General features: G+C 40.9%; 1 protein-coding gene and 1 pseudogene across 6 annotated transcripts in view; one reads left to right on the top strand and one right to left on the bottom strand.

Moving 5' to 3' along the window:
- The window catches only part of BBS9 (Bardet-Biedl syndrome 9), a 420,670-nt gene that overhangs the window by 126,954 nt on the left and 277,195 nt on the right, over positions 1-16,521 (bottom strand). The gene's annotated exons all lie outside the window — the stretch shown is intronic.
- LOC103113812 (retinoblastoma-associated protein-like) lies at positions 4,943-6,285 on the top strand (annotated as a pseudogene).

Genomic DNA, 16,521 nt, shown 5'->3' with positions numbered 1-16,521 from the left:
TAAAAATAAAATAAAAACTCTAGAAATTTCTCTGTGAGTCAAAAGATGCTAGAGGGGAAATGAGCTTGACAGAAATGATCTCTGAGAGTAGATGATTGTAGGCCCTCGTGGCCTGCGCCCATCTGAAGCCCTCGGCCTGAACTACGGATTACCTGTCTGTGTACAATTCTGGCTACCCCTAAAATCAACTTCATTAACCAGTGGCAGTTTACAGTGCTGAAAATTCCATTTGAACTGGAAATTTTCTAAAATGGTTCTGTAGCTCTGGTTGCTGACAACCAACATTTACAAATTTGGCAAGAGACCCCTCTCACCCCAGCTGCCTCCGATTTCATGTCCCTAGACACAGTCTCAAGCTACAGAACTTGGACTACTATCGGCTCTGACATGGCGGAGTGGATGGAGTGCAGGGTTTCTGTGGTCCTGGTGGAAAAGAACCTAGCTTAGGGGAGACAGTACCTTTCAGACAGCATGGAGAGATGAGAAGTTGTACCTATGTGTTAACAACTGGACTATAAACCATCACCCCCCCAACAATAAAGATGAAATAAGTAAATAATAAAAAAGAATGTTGATAAATCCAAAATCAATTTCAATATCTAACTTTAGCTAATTCTTTTTCTCCACCAATGAGAATGAAAGTATAGCAGGGAAGGGACTCAATAAACTTCAGGGAAAGGAGATCAAGAAGTTAACTGTAGACGTGATAATGACGACAAAATCTGAAGATAGGTGAAATGGCCCAACTAAAATATGGTCTTGTAAACCAACATTATTTCAAAATCACACAAACCAATTAAACTTTCTCCGCCAAGTCTGCATAAAGCAAATGGATCCTAACTTCAGGACAAATAAAAGATGACCATTTCCATCTGCTTTCCTTTGTCCCACCAGGGCTGTCCAACTAAAAGTCACACAGAAGGAAGACGAGGCCAGGTATTGGCACACCTGGCTGAGTGCATGTCACAGTGCACAAGGACTCAGGTTCAGGCCCCTGGTCCCCACCTGCAGGGGGAAAGCTTCATGATGATGAAGCAAGTCTGCCGGTGTCTCTCTTTCTCTACCACCCCCTCTCAATTTCTGGCTGTCTCTATCCAATAAATAAAGATTAAAAAAAATCTAAAAATAAAGAAAAATTGTTAAAATAAAAAAAATGTGAAACCAGAGAAACAATTAATTTGCACGACTCAACAGTTAACCACTGAAATAGCAAAGCCTGCTTGAGTATAGGCTAAAGTAAACATACTTTTCAGTGACGCCAGTTAGAGATCGCAGAGTGCTCCAGGGGGAAAGAGACATTAGAAACCAGCTGGTGGCTACTGCACAAAATGACAGCCTACACCCATCGGAACAGAGCTGCGCCCAGGATGGTTGGAGAATTCTGTATGTGATGCTTTGTAAGCCTACATGGGATGGGGTCTCTTTCCTACAGCAGATTTTAAAAAATGATCATCTGTATATTTGTTTATTACATAGAAACAGCCAGGAACTGAGAGAGAAGGGGGAGATGGAAAGGGAGAAAGACAGAAAGACACCTTCAGGGTTACTTCTCCATTCGAAAAGCTTCCTCCCAGCAGGCGGGGGTTGGGAGCTCGAACCAGGCTCCTTGTGCAATGTAACATGTGCGCTCAACTAGGTGTGCCACCACCAGGCCCCTCTCCAGCAGAATTTAAATTCTTCAGAGGTACCACCTTATCACACTGAGTATGAACTCCCAGCTATGTTCTGCTTCCCGTAGCCTCAAGTCTCTCAAGATGGATTATGCTAAGATAAGTCTGCCGTCACTTTAGAAGCAGAGATTTCACTGAGCACCAGACATCAGTAGAAGAAGGAAGCTTGGTATTCTCACGGAAATCTTTAGAGGGTCTATAAAGGATCAACAATCAGACATAGTGCAAAAACAAAGGGCAAAATGGAATTTACATTAGGAGTTTAGGGAGAGAAACTGAATATTAGTTTTTAAAAAGAGGGGAGTACCATTTTTTTTTAACCAGAGTACTACTCAGCTCTGGTTTATGGTGGTGCAGGGGACTGAACCTGGGACTTTGGAGCCTCAGGCATGAGAGTCTCTTTGCATAACCATTATGCTATATACCCCTGCCCAGGAGTACCTCTTAAACAATAAAAAGGTTAGGCTCTAATTTCCCAACTACATTTGTTGAATGTAGTAAGTCAGTTACCAGAAAAAAAAAAAAAAAAAGGAATCTGGTATTCCCTGCTTAAAAATTCTAGGAAGCGATTACTAAAATAAATGTGAAATTCTGTTGGGGGAATCATGTAATTCTATATTATTATGAGAAAGCAAAGTAATACCACAGTGGAGTTTAGGGAAATAAACATTTCTTAAGGATCTGCCATGGCCTTAGGCAGTATGCTAGGTCTTTGGTTCCAAAGAAGAACAAGGCATGGCCTCTACCCTCCGGAAGCTTACATTCTAGGTCCAAGCTCAACAAAGGCTGTCTCAGAACGAATTCAATTTAACACACAAACATCTGCTAGTTATGGTAATTAAAATGAAGGCTGCTTAGACAGACTCACAAATACATAGCTGGAGAAAGAGAAGATGTTATTCTAAAAAAAAAAACAAACAAAAAAACAAGACAACACAGTCAGATGGCTTGCTGAAGGGCACTCCATGAGAAGTGGAATCAGAGAAAAAAGACCCAGGGCACTTTGAGTTATAGACCAAAGTCACATGCTTTCTGGAACCGCAAAGCGCCAAGCAGCTTTTCTTTCTTTGCTTTCTTCTTGTTTAACAGCTGGGAAAATTGTGGGGGAAGGTACTTGATCCAAAAAAGTACTCTTTTGGCTTTGCCTAGTTTTGCAAAAATAAAAAAGGGTTTCAAATAGACTTCATATTTTTGGACTTCATTTAACCCCAGATGTTTGCCCACTTTGTCAAGTTTGTATCTTAATGGAAAAAAAAAACATCTTTCCCTTTCTTATCGATTTCTCTACTATTTTCCATTTAATTTGGTAATGCTATCCCGTCTGTCTTTAAAGCAAAAGGGCTTTGTGATATGGGCCGTAGAAAAAATATATTTAGCCAAACAAAATCGCTATTGATTGTAAAAGCAGACTTTAGAATAAACCCCATGATATGATCATCCAAAAATGCACAAAGATATATCTGCACTCACTGATTGTACCGACTACTCATAGGCCTCTGCTCCCAGCGAGGCCGGGGAAGGGGGTGGTGTGGGCGTGGGGGAGATGGTCTACAGCTTTGCATCCCAGATACGGACACACTCTCTCTTTTATCGCGTTCCACTGTGCAGATGTAGTACTCATCCATTCTGCATGGAGATGGTTATAAAACTGTGCATCATCAAATCGATGGGGTTTATAGTCAACAATATTTATACACCTTCCCCATATTTGGGAGCTACTCTCTTTCTTGATCCAGTTTTCTGGTTCTTTTTCCAGCCATGACATCATCTCCCCAGACAATAACTTTGATCCACCAGCATATCAGATTTCAGGCTCAAGGGAAAAAAAAAACTAGTATAGCCACAGGCCCTTTGAAATATAAATAAATTATGCCTACTTGCTATCTATAAAATGGAGGACCCCCCCCCAACTCTTCATCTGCAATATTCCAGCCTTTAGGTCCATGACTGGTCAACAATTTGTTTGTTTTTATATGTTAACTCTCTTGTCAACCAACAGGTTCCAGATGCTAGCATGATGCCAACCAGACTTCCCTAGACAGACAACCCCACCAATGTGTCCTGGAGCTCCGATTGCCCAGAATCGAGAAAAGCAAGCTGGGAGTACGGATCCACCTGTCAACACCCATGTTCAGCGGGGAAGCAATGACAGAAGCCAGACCTTCCACCTTCTGCATCCCACAATGACCCTGGGTCCATGCTCCCAGAGGGATAGAGAATAGGAAAGCTGTCAGGGGAGGGATGGGATACCGAGTTCTGTTGGTGGGAACTGTGTGAAGTTGTACCCCTCTTATCCTATGGTTTATTCAATGTTTCCTTTTTATAAATAATTTTTTTTAAAAAAATCAAAAATATAACATTGTGCATTCCCTAGCTCCTTGATCCTTCCTCTGACCCCACCAGTGAATGTCCAGTGATAGGCAGTCTGACACTTCCTGCCAATGCACAACTTACTCCAGTGAGCAAGAGGGTAATACTCTAACCTCCTTGGCCTACAAGGGAACTGACCCGGATAGAGCATTTGCTTTTGTCATGGGCACAACCTAGGTTTAAGTCCAGCCAGCACGTAGTGGAAGAAGCTTTGGTGCTGTGGCTGTCATTCTCTGTCTCTTTATCTCTATCTCTGTCTGTGTGGAAAAAGTCAGACTGGACTAGTAAAGCCCCAGGGATTAACTAACAAATCACAAATAATATAACTTCTCAAAGATAACCTTGAATCAGAAATGAAGAATTCAAAGTCTGACGACTGCTAGAGTGGAGGTATTATTATCAGCCCACTGTACATATGAGAACACTGAGTAAGTAGAGTGTAACATACCCAAGCACATACCTAATAATTTAAGAGCTGGACTGGTGCCCAGAAAGAGACTTATCGTTCAAATCCTATCATTTTTAGACGTCTTAAAGTTAATAGGTATGGACAGAATGCTCATGTTCTCTTTCATCTGAGAGACTGACAAAGAAGGAACTATCCTTCACCTTAAGAACTGAAGCCCTGATGCTGCCAAAAAGCACCCGGAGAGCAGCGCCCGCCACCACCGCTGCTGCCTGCTGAGGACGACGCGGATTCTGACAGCGGCCCCGAGGACTTACCTCTGGCCGGGCTTGAGTTTAAAGAAACTGAAGAACCTGATTTTACTGCATTATGCCATAAATGAAAGCTACCAGGTCATGTCAGAGAAAGAGCCTGGTTAACATGGGGAAAGTCTCATCTGTGGATGGAGTACTGGAAGGCTATGTTGAGAAGAAAAAAGAACTGTGGGCATCTGTATCTTTACGGCGGCAGCTGGCCTAGATGAGATGCCGTTCACTTTTACTGAACTACAGAAAAACATAGAAACCAGTGTATATAAGTTCTTTGACTTACTGAAAGACACTGGTACCAGGACCAAAGTTGATAACGCTGTGTCGAGACTGCCGAAGAAGTGTACTGTATTGTGTGGGCTCTACAACAAACTAGAAAGGACATGTGAGCTTATATATTTGACACAACCCAGCAGTTTGGGAGGTATTACAAATGGAAGATGATCTAGGGATTTCCTTTCAATTACTGCTGTGTGTTCTTGACTATTTTATCAAACTCTCACCTCCTGCATTGCTCAAAGAACCATATAAAACTGCTGTGATACCTCTTAACAGTTCACCTCGGACACCAAGACAAGGTCAGAGCAGGCGAGCACGGGTAGCACAACAACTAGAAAATGACACAAGAAGTACTGAAGTTCTCTGCAAAGAACATGAATGTAATACAGATGACGTGGGAAATGTTTATTTCAAAAACTTTATACCTTTTATGAATTCTCTTGGAATTGTAGCTTCTAATGGACTTCCAGAGGTGGAAAGTCTTTCTAAACGATATGAAGACATTTGCCTTAAGAACAAAGATATAGACGCAAGATTAATTCTGGATCATGATAAAACTCTTCAAGCTGATCCTGCAGATAGTCTTAGAATTCAGAAAACACCACAAAAGAATAACCCTGATGAAGAAGTGAATTTGATTCTTCCTCAGACTCCAGTCAGGACAGTCATGAACACAATCCAACAATTAATGATGTTAAATTCAGCAAGTGATCAGCTATCAGAAAATCTAATTTCTTATTTTAATAATTGCACAGTGAATCCAAAGGAAAGTATCCTGAAAAGAGTGAAGAACGTTGGAAGCATCTTTAAAGAGAAATTTGCTAAAGCTGTGGGACCGGAATGTGTAAAAACTGGATCTCGGCGACACAAACTTGGAGTGCAACTGTACTACCGAGTAATGGAATCCATGCTTAAATCAGAAGAAGAGCGACTGTCCATTCAAAATTTTAGCAAGCTCCTGAATGACAACATCTTTCATATGTCTCTCTGGGCGTGTGCTCCTGAGGCTGTAATGACTACATACAGCACAAGCACATCTCCGGATCTTGATACCGGAACAGCTGTGTCCTTCCCATGGATTCTGAATGTACTCAAAAGTCTTTGATTTTCACAAAGTGATTGAAAGTTTTATCAAAGCAGAAGCCAACTTGACCAGAGAAATGATAAAACATTTAGAGGGATGTGAACATCAAATCATGGAATCCTTTGCATGGCTGTCAGTAAGTAACTAGCTAAAGTAGTTAATAGATATTCATGTACATATGGCTAACAGTTATCTGTGAAAGAAATTTGTTAAAATCTACCTCAGGAAAATATGCACTTAATGAATAGTGTGATTTTCGTGTCTAGCCCAAGAGTTCAAGCGAAAGAATGCACTGGGGTTAGTGTGATTTTCGTGTCTAGCCCGAGTTCAAGCAGAAGAATGCACTGGGGTTTCCTTTCAGTTGAGCTCCCGAGATCCGCTAACAGAGTGACTGAGGTAAGCACAGGATTTCTTAAAGTATGGCATCTTGAGCAGGACCCTTCAAAATATATGGGTAACTTTAAATTAGAAGTGTCATGTTTAAATATTTAAATGTCTACTTTTAAGTTTCAGCAATGTTATGAAATAGCTGAGATTAAGTTTTTTATGATAAAAAGGATAGTTTTTTTTCACTTCAGTTTATTTGACTACTTTTCATTTCCATTGTTAAAAAGCCCCCAAATCTACACAATTGTTCGTTTGTGTTATTGTAGGGCCATAGATCACAATCTCTAGCTATTCTATTTATAGGATATTACCTATCTATAAGACTTCCGTTTTTGGCATAGGTGGCGTTCCTGTGTAGCAGTATTAAAATATATTTGAAATTCTACTTGTATAAAAAAAAGGGGGGGAGTTGGGTGGTAGCACAGCGGGTTAAGCGCAGGTGGCGCAAACCAAGGACCGGTGTAAGGATCCCGGTTCCAGCCCCTGGCTCCCCAGCTGCAGGGGAGTCACTTCACAGGTGGTGAAGCAGGTCTGCAGGTGTCTGTCTTTCTCTCCCCCTCTCTTTTCTCCCTTTCTCTCCTCCTCTCTCCACTTATCTCTGTCCTATCCAACAACAAAGACATTAATAACAACAACAACAATAACTACAACAATAAAACAAGAGCAACAAAAAGGAATAAATAAAAACAAAAAAAATTAAATTAAAAAAACGGAAGCTCTTCTAGCACAGCAGCATCCATGTTTCCCCCTGCTGGCCTTCTTCTGCAAGTGCATGGTTTATATTCTACCCACATATCACTGGGACTAGCTCTAAGCTGACTTCCATGGGCAGAGGACCTCACCAGTATGTCCTAGAACCTTACTGGCCGAGAGCCCTGCCCCACTAGGGAAAGATAGAAACAGGCTGGGGGTGTGGATCCACCTGCCAATACCCATGTCCAGAGGAGAAGCAATGACAGAAGCCAGAACTCCCACCTTCTGCTCCCCATACAGAATGTTGGTCCACGCTCCCAGAGGGATAAAGAATAGGGAAGCTTCCAGTGGAGGGGATGGGATGGGATGTGGAACTCTGGTGGTGGGAATTATATGGAATTGTACCCCTCTTATAACACAATCTTGTCAATTATTATTAAATAACTAATAAGAAATGGCAAAAAAAAAAAAAAGGCTCATACTACGACTACAACTCACAAAGGTGTTAAAGGGAAACACTGAGGAAAGGACTACTTGTTATATTGCTCAAACTTGTTTTTCCATACAGATGTAGCCTTGCTGGTACCAAAAGTATTATTTATAAGATAAAATTTCTGGCAATAACTACAAATCCCCCTTTCTACATGGAATTGCCACCAAAGAACCAAGAAACATAACAGCTACAAAAGAAGCACTGACTATTACAATCCTAAAGCCACAACATAATGAACAATTGAATTATAGAAAGTTTAACCAACTGACATATACCACTGTTGGTACCGAGGATTGGTTGGGAATCAACAGTGAAAAGATTTCTTATTCTCCGCTTCTTCGTTTATAAAACATGATGACAACTATATAATGGACTTATTAATGCAAATTAGAATTAAACAAGAACGTGTGGCAGGGTAGACAGCACAATGGCTATGCACACAGACTCTCATGCCTGAAGCTCCAAAGTCCCAGCTTCAATCCCCTGCACCACCATAAGCCAGAGCTCAGCAGTGCTCTGCTGAAAACAAAGAAAGGGGCCGGGCAGTAGCACAGCGGGTTAAGCGCACATGGTGCAAAGCGCAAGGACTAGTGTAAGGATCCCGGTTCAAGCCCCGGCTTCCCACATGCAGGGGAATGGCTTCGAAATTGCTGAAGCAGGCCAGCGGGTGTCTATCTTTCTCTCCCTGTCCTTCCCTCCTGTCCTTCCCTCCTCTCTCGATTTCTCTGTCCTATCCAACAACAACAACAACAGCTATAACAATAACAGCCACAACAAGGGCAACAACAAGGGCAACAAAATGGGAAAAAGAGTCTCTAGGAGCAGTGGATTAGTAGTGCTGGCACCGAGCCCCAGCGATAACCCCGGAGCCAAAAAAAAGAAAAGAAACAGGAGCTGGTGAATGTGTTTTGTACTACAGAATTAACTAAATAAATAATATAAAACAGAATGGAATTACTAGCCAACTATATTTATAATCTACCTGATCAATCTGAATATATATATATATATGATTTTAGATAAAGGTAGAGGGAAGAGAGAATAAAAGCTACCACAGCAATGAAGCTTCCCCAGTCTAGTGGGGGACAGGTTCAGACCTGCAGCACACACACGATGAAGCAGCATACTTACTGTCCAAGTGAGGAATTTCACTGGCCTCAACCCAAGAAATACTACTGAATCCTCCAATTCCTTTTTTTTCCCTCCCCTCACTTATTTGCTTGTTTGTTTGCCTGAGCTCTGGTTTATGGTGGTGTGGGGTATTGAACCTAGGCCCTCGGAGCCTCAGGCAATCATTCTGCTGTCTCCCCCACCCAACTCCCTCTTTATTATTATTGTTATTTGTGTTTTAATATTGACTTATAAAATTACAAGGCAACAGGGGTACAACCCCACACCATTCTCAGCAGCAGAGTTCTGGATCCCCGCTCCCTCCACTGTTAACTCCAGCAGCCCTCCTAAGGTCGCAGATATGGGCTGACTATTACTTCTGCAACCATCTGTCTCTATTTGCACATAACTGCCCCCTCCTTTAAGGCCCCAGCGTCTCTTCCTTTCCAAGTCACACATAAACCTGTCACTATTTTCTCTCCTCTCTCCAGGTCTTGTACATCCTCCAATCCCCAATGTGAGAAGACTTATCAAGCAGACTGTATCATATTTTCATTGGCATTATCGAAATTGAGACCTCTGAAACTTTGGGGAGTGGGTTAGAGTTCAAAGCAAACTACTTCTCACTACCCCGACTCAAAAAGGTTTTCCAGGCCACTGAAGAATCTCAACAGATAGTCCACCTGCCTTCCCGACTATATGACCCAGCTCCCAGCCCAGTCCCCACCACACTGGGGGCGACTTCTGTGCTGTGGTGTCCTTCCTTTTCTTCCTCTGTCTCTGTCTCTCTCTTTCTGTCTGAAGAAGTCAGTCTGGAGAGAGAAGGCCCGGTGACAACAAGACGCCTTTACATAATGCAGAGAAGCTTTTCAGTGTCATCTGTATTGCACATTCATCGCTCTCATTCTATGTCTTATAAAAAAACAGAAGACATTTATTACTATTCCTGTTTTACAGAATAGGAATCTCAATCACGGCATAAATGTAGAAGCAGAAAATAAATCTCATGATCTGTATCTCTTACTTGTTTTTCTTTTACATAATTCCAGGTTACCTAAAGAAAGTGTTCTCTCTTTTTCATAGAGCTCAGTTTTCTTCTTCTAAAGTGACTTACTTACAAGAAGAAAACCAAAGCATCAGTCTGGCATATTGCAATGCCAGGAATCAAACTGAGGACCTCATGCTTAAGGGTCCAAAGCATTATTCACTATGCCACCTCCCAGGCCACTCACTCTGCTTTTATGCACTTTCAGTTTTCAATAATTATGCCATACTCTAGTAAAAAAATATAAAGTCATATTTAGCATGTTTTCTAGCAGTTCTATAAGTCTAGGCAACTGATAGTCAAATAAGTCCCATGAAGCACTGTACACATTGAGTATATATATCCTGGATGGAGTATAATTTTAATAAAAACTATCATTTGGAAACAAGATGAGTATCTTTCAATTAGCACATCTAAACTCATTGGAGATGTTATAACATAAGCCGTGTCACTTCGCTGAACAAACAAGGGTGATGTCTAGAAAACCATTATACTATATTATAGTAAAAGTTTACATGCACCCCATCAAATAGAACTGCCAACTCAGAATCTCAGAGCACACTGGGTCTACAGGAAGAAGAAAATTTTTAAGTTTACTGTACTGAAATGAGTGTCTTCACAATTGTTTTAATGCCTAGTGAATCTCATTCTATAAAGTAGGTTCATCCGCTTTAGCTAACAGAAAAGCTTAAAGGCCAAAAATACTTGAAAACATGATTTTACCTTTGTTTACATCTGGCTGCAATAGCCCCAACTCACTAGCTGCAGCCTGTCCCAGTGCTGAGGAATTTGGTTCACTTCATTTCAAACAAAAATAAAAGCTTAAGGGCAATGATAGATCATTATGCTCCCAAAGATACTGTATCAACTAACAGTCTAAAAATCTCAGAAATCTTACGACCAAAAGGGATCACTGTAACCCATTTTACCCACTGATTCAAACAATAACTTTTTTTTAATTTCATAACTAATCGAAACTACATCCAGAAGTAGGTATACCCATCCCACACGAGAAAAGAACATAGAGACATCTCTCCCCATTGCAGAGTTGATACAGAAACTTCTTTTGCTATTTTACTTGTGAATATACAATGCCAGCACAACTGGTGGAAAAGAGAAAATTTAAACCTTTGCAATCTGTGTTTTGGCCTACAAGACTCCAAACCACTGGTTTGATTTGATTTGCTTTTGTCCATTAATGACTGACTGTTCAGCTAAAAGATAGTTTCCATTGTCTGGCCAGTAATAACTAAACACAAAGAGAGAGAGCCTGGGCACACCACTCTCTTAAGAAACTTCAGCAGTTTCCAACAAACTACAAATCCAGTACTGCTTAGGCAGATCTTCCAGGCTCCCAGGCCTGGGTTTGACCCAAGTCTCCCATTTTACTCAACTTCCAAAAATATACCCTCTAGCAGTCATTTTCTCCTGGCTGGTAACCATAGTGGTAAACCCTAAAAATCTAGCCACTCAGATTGATTTATTAGTTGATTTATCGACTCAGGTGTTCAATAAGTTTCCCAATCACAAATCACTTCTGTAAGAAAAAAGAAATGAATAGGGACTGGGTGGTGATACACCTGGTCGAGCACACTTTACAATGCACAAGGACCCAGGTTTGAGCTTCCAATTTCAACCTGCAGGAGGAAAGCTTTGTTGAGTAGTGAAGCAAGGCTGCAGGTGTCTCTCTGTCTCTCTCCTTCTCTATCTCCCCTTTCCTCCTTGATTTCTGGGTGTATCTATCCACTAAACAAATAAAAATAATAAAACAAATTTTAAATGCCCTTTCAAATAATAGAATGCTAACACAACTTAAAAAAAAAAAGAAATGGACAGAGGGCTGGGGAGGTATCACAGTGGTAACACACAGGACTCACAGGTAATAGCTAGCAGGTTCAGTTCCCAGCACCACCACTCGCCAGAGCTGAGCAGTGTTATGTTCCCAAAACATTAAACAATTGTTTGATTAATTAAAATGAACAGAGCATACATCTCCCTAGTGTCTATCTCTGTCTGTCTTTCTCTCTCTCCATATATATACATATATATAGCCTCCAGCGTTATTGCTGGTGCTCGGTGCCTGCATCACGAATCCACTATTCCTGGAGGCCATTTTTTCCCCATTTTGTTTCCCTTATTGTTTATCACTGTTGTTATTGTTGTTGTCGTCGTCAGATAGGACAGAGAGAAACTGAGATAGGAGAGGAAGACAGAGAGGAGGAGAAAAAGACAGACTCCTGCAGACCTGCTTCACCGCTTGTGAAACAACCCCCTGCAGGTGGGGAGTAGGGGGGACGACTCGAACCAGGATGCTTACGCTGGTCCTTGCACTTTGCGCCATGTGTGCTTAACCTATTGCGTTACTACCCAACCCTCAGTGTTTATATTTTTAAAAGACCTGTTTATGGGAACTGGGCAGTGGCACACCTGGTTCAGCACACACATCACAGTGCACCAGGACCCACGTTTAAGGCCCTGGTCCCCATCTACGGGGGGAAGCCTCACAAGTGGTGAAGCAGGGCTGCAGGTGTCTGTCTCCCTCTCTCCCTCTACCATCCCTCTCAATTTCTCTCTGTCTCTATCCAATAGTAAATAAATAGATTTAAAAAATAATAACAAATAAAATACCTCTTTATTCTCATGAGAGACACAGAGGGAGAGAAAAGGACACTGTTCAGGCCTGGCATATGATGGACTGTGCTGTCCTTAGACTTCCTAGTTGTTTCTTTAACCTAATCCAGCGTAACTTTTCACTTTTCTGGGTGACTTCATTTGACCTTGTTTCCAATAACATCTTCTTTCAAAGAACCTATTCAGAATCTTTAAATGCCTTTCTAGAAGTATACGCCCAATCAAATATATCATTAAAAAAAAGTTGGGGGTCGGGCAGTGGCGCAGTGAGTTAAGCGCATGTGGCGCAAAGCGCAGGGACCGGCATAGGGATCCCTGTTCGAGCCCCCGGCTCCCCACCTGCAGGGGAGTCGCTTGACAGGCGGTGAAGCAGGTCTGCAGGTGTCTGTCTTTCTCTCCCCCTCTCTGTCTTCCCCTCCTCTCTCCATTTCTCTCTGTCCTATCCAACAATGAACAATATCAACAATGGCAATAATAATAACCGCAATGAGGCTACAACAAGGGCAACAAAAAGGGGGAAAAATGGCCTCTAGGAGCAGTGGATTCATGGTGCAGGCACCGAGCCCAGCAATAACCCTGGAGGGGGAAAAAAAAAAAAAAAAAAGTTCAGTTAAAGGTAAGTAGAACTATCACTTTTTTGCTTCACTGCCCAAAGTAATGTGAATAATACGCTACAGTTGCAAGCTGCAAACTGAGCTACTGTGGTTTTCTGTACTGTGGTTACTGTACTGGCTTTTACTGTCTATTCACAGTATCTTCAGAAAAGTAAAGCCATCAGTGGGATATATCTGGCGTCTGATTATTATGGCAAGGGACTGGGGAGACAGCATAATGGTTTTGTAAAAGACTTTCACGCTTTGAGGTCTCAAGTTCAATCCCCAGCACCACCATAAACCGGAGCTGAGCAGTGCTCTGGCCTCTCTCTTCTTGTGTGTCTCTCTTTTATTAAAAATAAATAAATATTTTAAAATTAGTCATAATAATCATGGCAACTAAGAGTTGAAATGACTGTGTCATGTTCCAATGCCAGGCCTTGGGGAGAACTATATGATATCACATGTGATAATGACTCATTTCTTGTCAAGAAAAAACTTCACATATTTCCTTAACTAAGAAAGCAGTTTTAAGACAATCTCTGATTTATTTCAAATGTAAGTGAAAACCACATCTGGAACAGAAAAACAGCCATGCCTATAGACACAAACTTGGAATATTTTATACTTTTGATGGAATGGAAGTATTTCACAACAGCAGAGGCTCACAAGGAAGCAAATACTAGCCAAACAAAATATTCTTCTTCAATCAAACTAGAGCCAAGGTTTTTTATTTAAATTAGCTTTAGTATTTAATTTACCTACACCAAGGACAAACTATAAATAAATTTGTGTTTGACTACCACAAAGATACCAAAGAGAAAGAGAAATTTTAAATGACCTTTGACATGGGATGAGTTAGAGATTCAGATGTCTGCCTCTCGCCAGGACTTGGGAAATATTAATGTTGTGTAGTAGAGTTCGTTGGTTCATTCATTTGATAAATATTTATTATCTGAAAGGGACAGTGTTAGGTCCAGGCAATATTCCCATGAAACAGACTGACATCCTTCCTGGACTCATGAAGTCTTCTGTCTGGAAAATTTACCAGCAAGTTAGTTCAGCTTTTCTTTATCAACTATCTATGATAAACCAGTACTGTGTTAACTCATTTGAGGGTCTGAGAAAACTGGCATAGGATCTCTGACTCCCTTCTCTGTGCTTCTGGAGACAGAAAGTCCCTATCAGTGATCCACCTAGAAAACTGTAAAAACTAACATGTGTTAGCAATAAATAAATGCCACAGAACACTATCTGCAAACCCACCGGTAATAATATACGTATATGAAGTAATCCTAAAGAATCTTTTAGGCAAATCTTTAAAACTCTAACAACATGGCAAAGAAGAGGGGGAAAAAACAGCATTCTATTTCACGGGTTCCTCTTAAAATACTGATCTCTATCTTCAAGATTCAGAGTAAGCAAGACATCATCTCCTTAAATATAAGGAAGTTATTGACCATTCAGTATAATTTTTTGTTTTGCTCTTCATCAAGTCATACAGAAAGGAGATTCTGTGTCTGAACATTTAAATGGGCTTATGCTAGGCTCTAGGGAGAGCTGGCTAATTGTCTTAGAGCAAAAGATAAGAAATTAAAAGCCTTGAGTCTTTTCTTTTCTTTTTTTTTTTTTTTCTTTTTTTTTTTTGGAGAGTCTTAAAAACTCTCCTGAGAGGAACATGGGAATAATCCAAAGATTCGTTTTTTTATTCTAAGTAGCATTGAATAAAGCAGTAATGAGTTAAAGAAAAAAATCTATCTTAATGACAGTATATGGAAGAGCATGTTTTCAAACTGTGTGTTTTGCTTCTATTCATAGTTATATGCTCCAAAGAATCTGAAAGCAGATATTCAAACAAGTACACATGTACATGTGTTAATAGGAATACTCCTCACAATAGGCAAGAAGCAGACAAACTAAAGGTTCTTGAATAGATCAGAAAATATTATAGGTGGGCAGCACACTCATTTCAGCAGACATGCTACAGTGCACAAGGACTCAGGTTCAAGCCCCTGGTCCCCACCTGCAGAGAGAAAGCTTCACGAGTGATGAAGCAGGGTAGCAAGTGTCGCATTCTCTCTATCTCCCTTGCTCATCTCAGTTTCTCTCTGTCTCTATGCTATAAATAATAACGAAATAAACTATTTTAAGTGACGGCATATTTGTACAGCAGAATAGTATTCATCCATGAAAACGGGATGAAGGACTGGGATTTGCCACACTGTGGATGGATATCTCTCTAAAGAGTATGCTAAGTGAAGGAGCATCAACACGAAGTATCATCTACGGTCTGGTTAGATTCATGTTAAATACCTGGAAGAGGTAAATTCAAAGAGACAAATCAGATTGGTGGTTGCCAGAAGTTAGGAGGAAAGGGCACTAAGAAAAGCCATGGGGGCCAGGTGGTGGTGCACCTGGTTAAACACACACCTGGTTAAACACACACCTGGTTAAACATGCACAAGGACCTGGGTGAAAGCCCCGGGTCCCCAGCTGTATGGGGAACATTTTAGGAGTGGTGAAGCAGGGCTGCAGATGTCTCTCTGCCTCTATGTCCCCCTCACCTCTCAATTTCTCTCTGTCTCTACCCAATAATAAATCAAATTAGGGAGTCGAGCGGTAGCACAGGGTTAACGGTTAAGCGCACGTGGTGCAAAGCACAAGGACTGGAGTAAGGATCCCGGTTCGAGCCCCCGGCTCCCCACCTGCAGGGGAGTCACTTCAAAAGCAGTGAAGCAGGTCTGCAGGTGTCTGTCTTTCTCTCCCCCTCTCTGTCTTCCCCTCTTCTCTTCACTTCTCTCTGTCCTATCTAACAATGATGACATCAGTAATAATTACAACAATAAAAGGGCAACAAAAGGGAATAAATATTTAAAAAATCAAAATAAAAGAGAAACCACTAAGTGTATATGGGCTTTTAGTTTAAAATGACAGGAAAATTGGAAAACTACACAGATGTGGTGACTATATAATATTGTGGATGGTTAACATTTAAATGGTTAATTTTTCACCTCAACAATATTTTTAGTAATTCTACATCACCAAAAACTCTGATGACAGAGTATTGTTTAGAAAAGCATAGTTATCGATAACTCAAAGTTTAAAAGGTTATCCCAAATATATCTGAAGGTGAAAAATTATTTCATTTATTTATTTTATTTTCCTCTCACTCTCTACCTTCGTCTTTGCTTTCAATTCTGTCTCATTCAAAAAACAAACGAAAACAAGAGCACAAGACAAAAAGCAGAGGACGCATCAAGCAATAATGATAACTGTGGGGATGAGCGCACAAATAAATCAATCCATTATTTTATATATAGTCCCAGTTACATTAAACATAACTGTAACAACAGCAGTCTGTGTCACCATTGTGCAGATATTTACACTTTAGGAATCATAATCTGTATGTATACTGGACAAGACTAGTAACCTACCCACTAAAGAAGGCTATG

Source organism: Erinaceus europaeus, chromosome 8 (assembly GCF_950295315.1).
Source record: "Erinaceus europaeus chromosome 8, mEriEur2.1, whole genome shotgun sequence".
Classification (NCBI taxonomy): domain Eukaryota; kingdom Metazoa; phylum Chordata; class Mammalia; order Eulipotyphla; family Erinaceidae; genus Erinaceus; species Erinaceus europaeus.
Note: the sequence above shows the minus strand (reverse complement) of the source record. Positions and strands in the feature narration are given on the sequence as shown.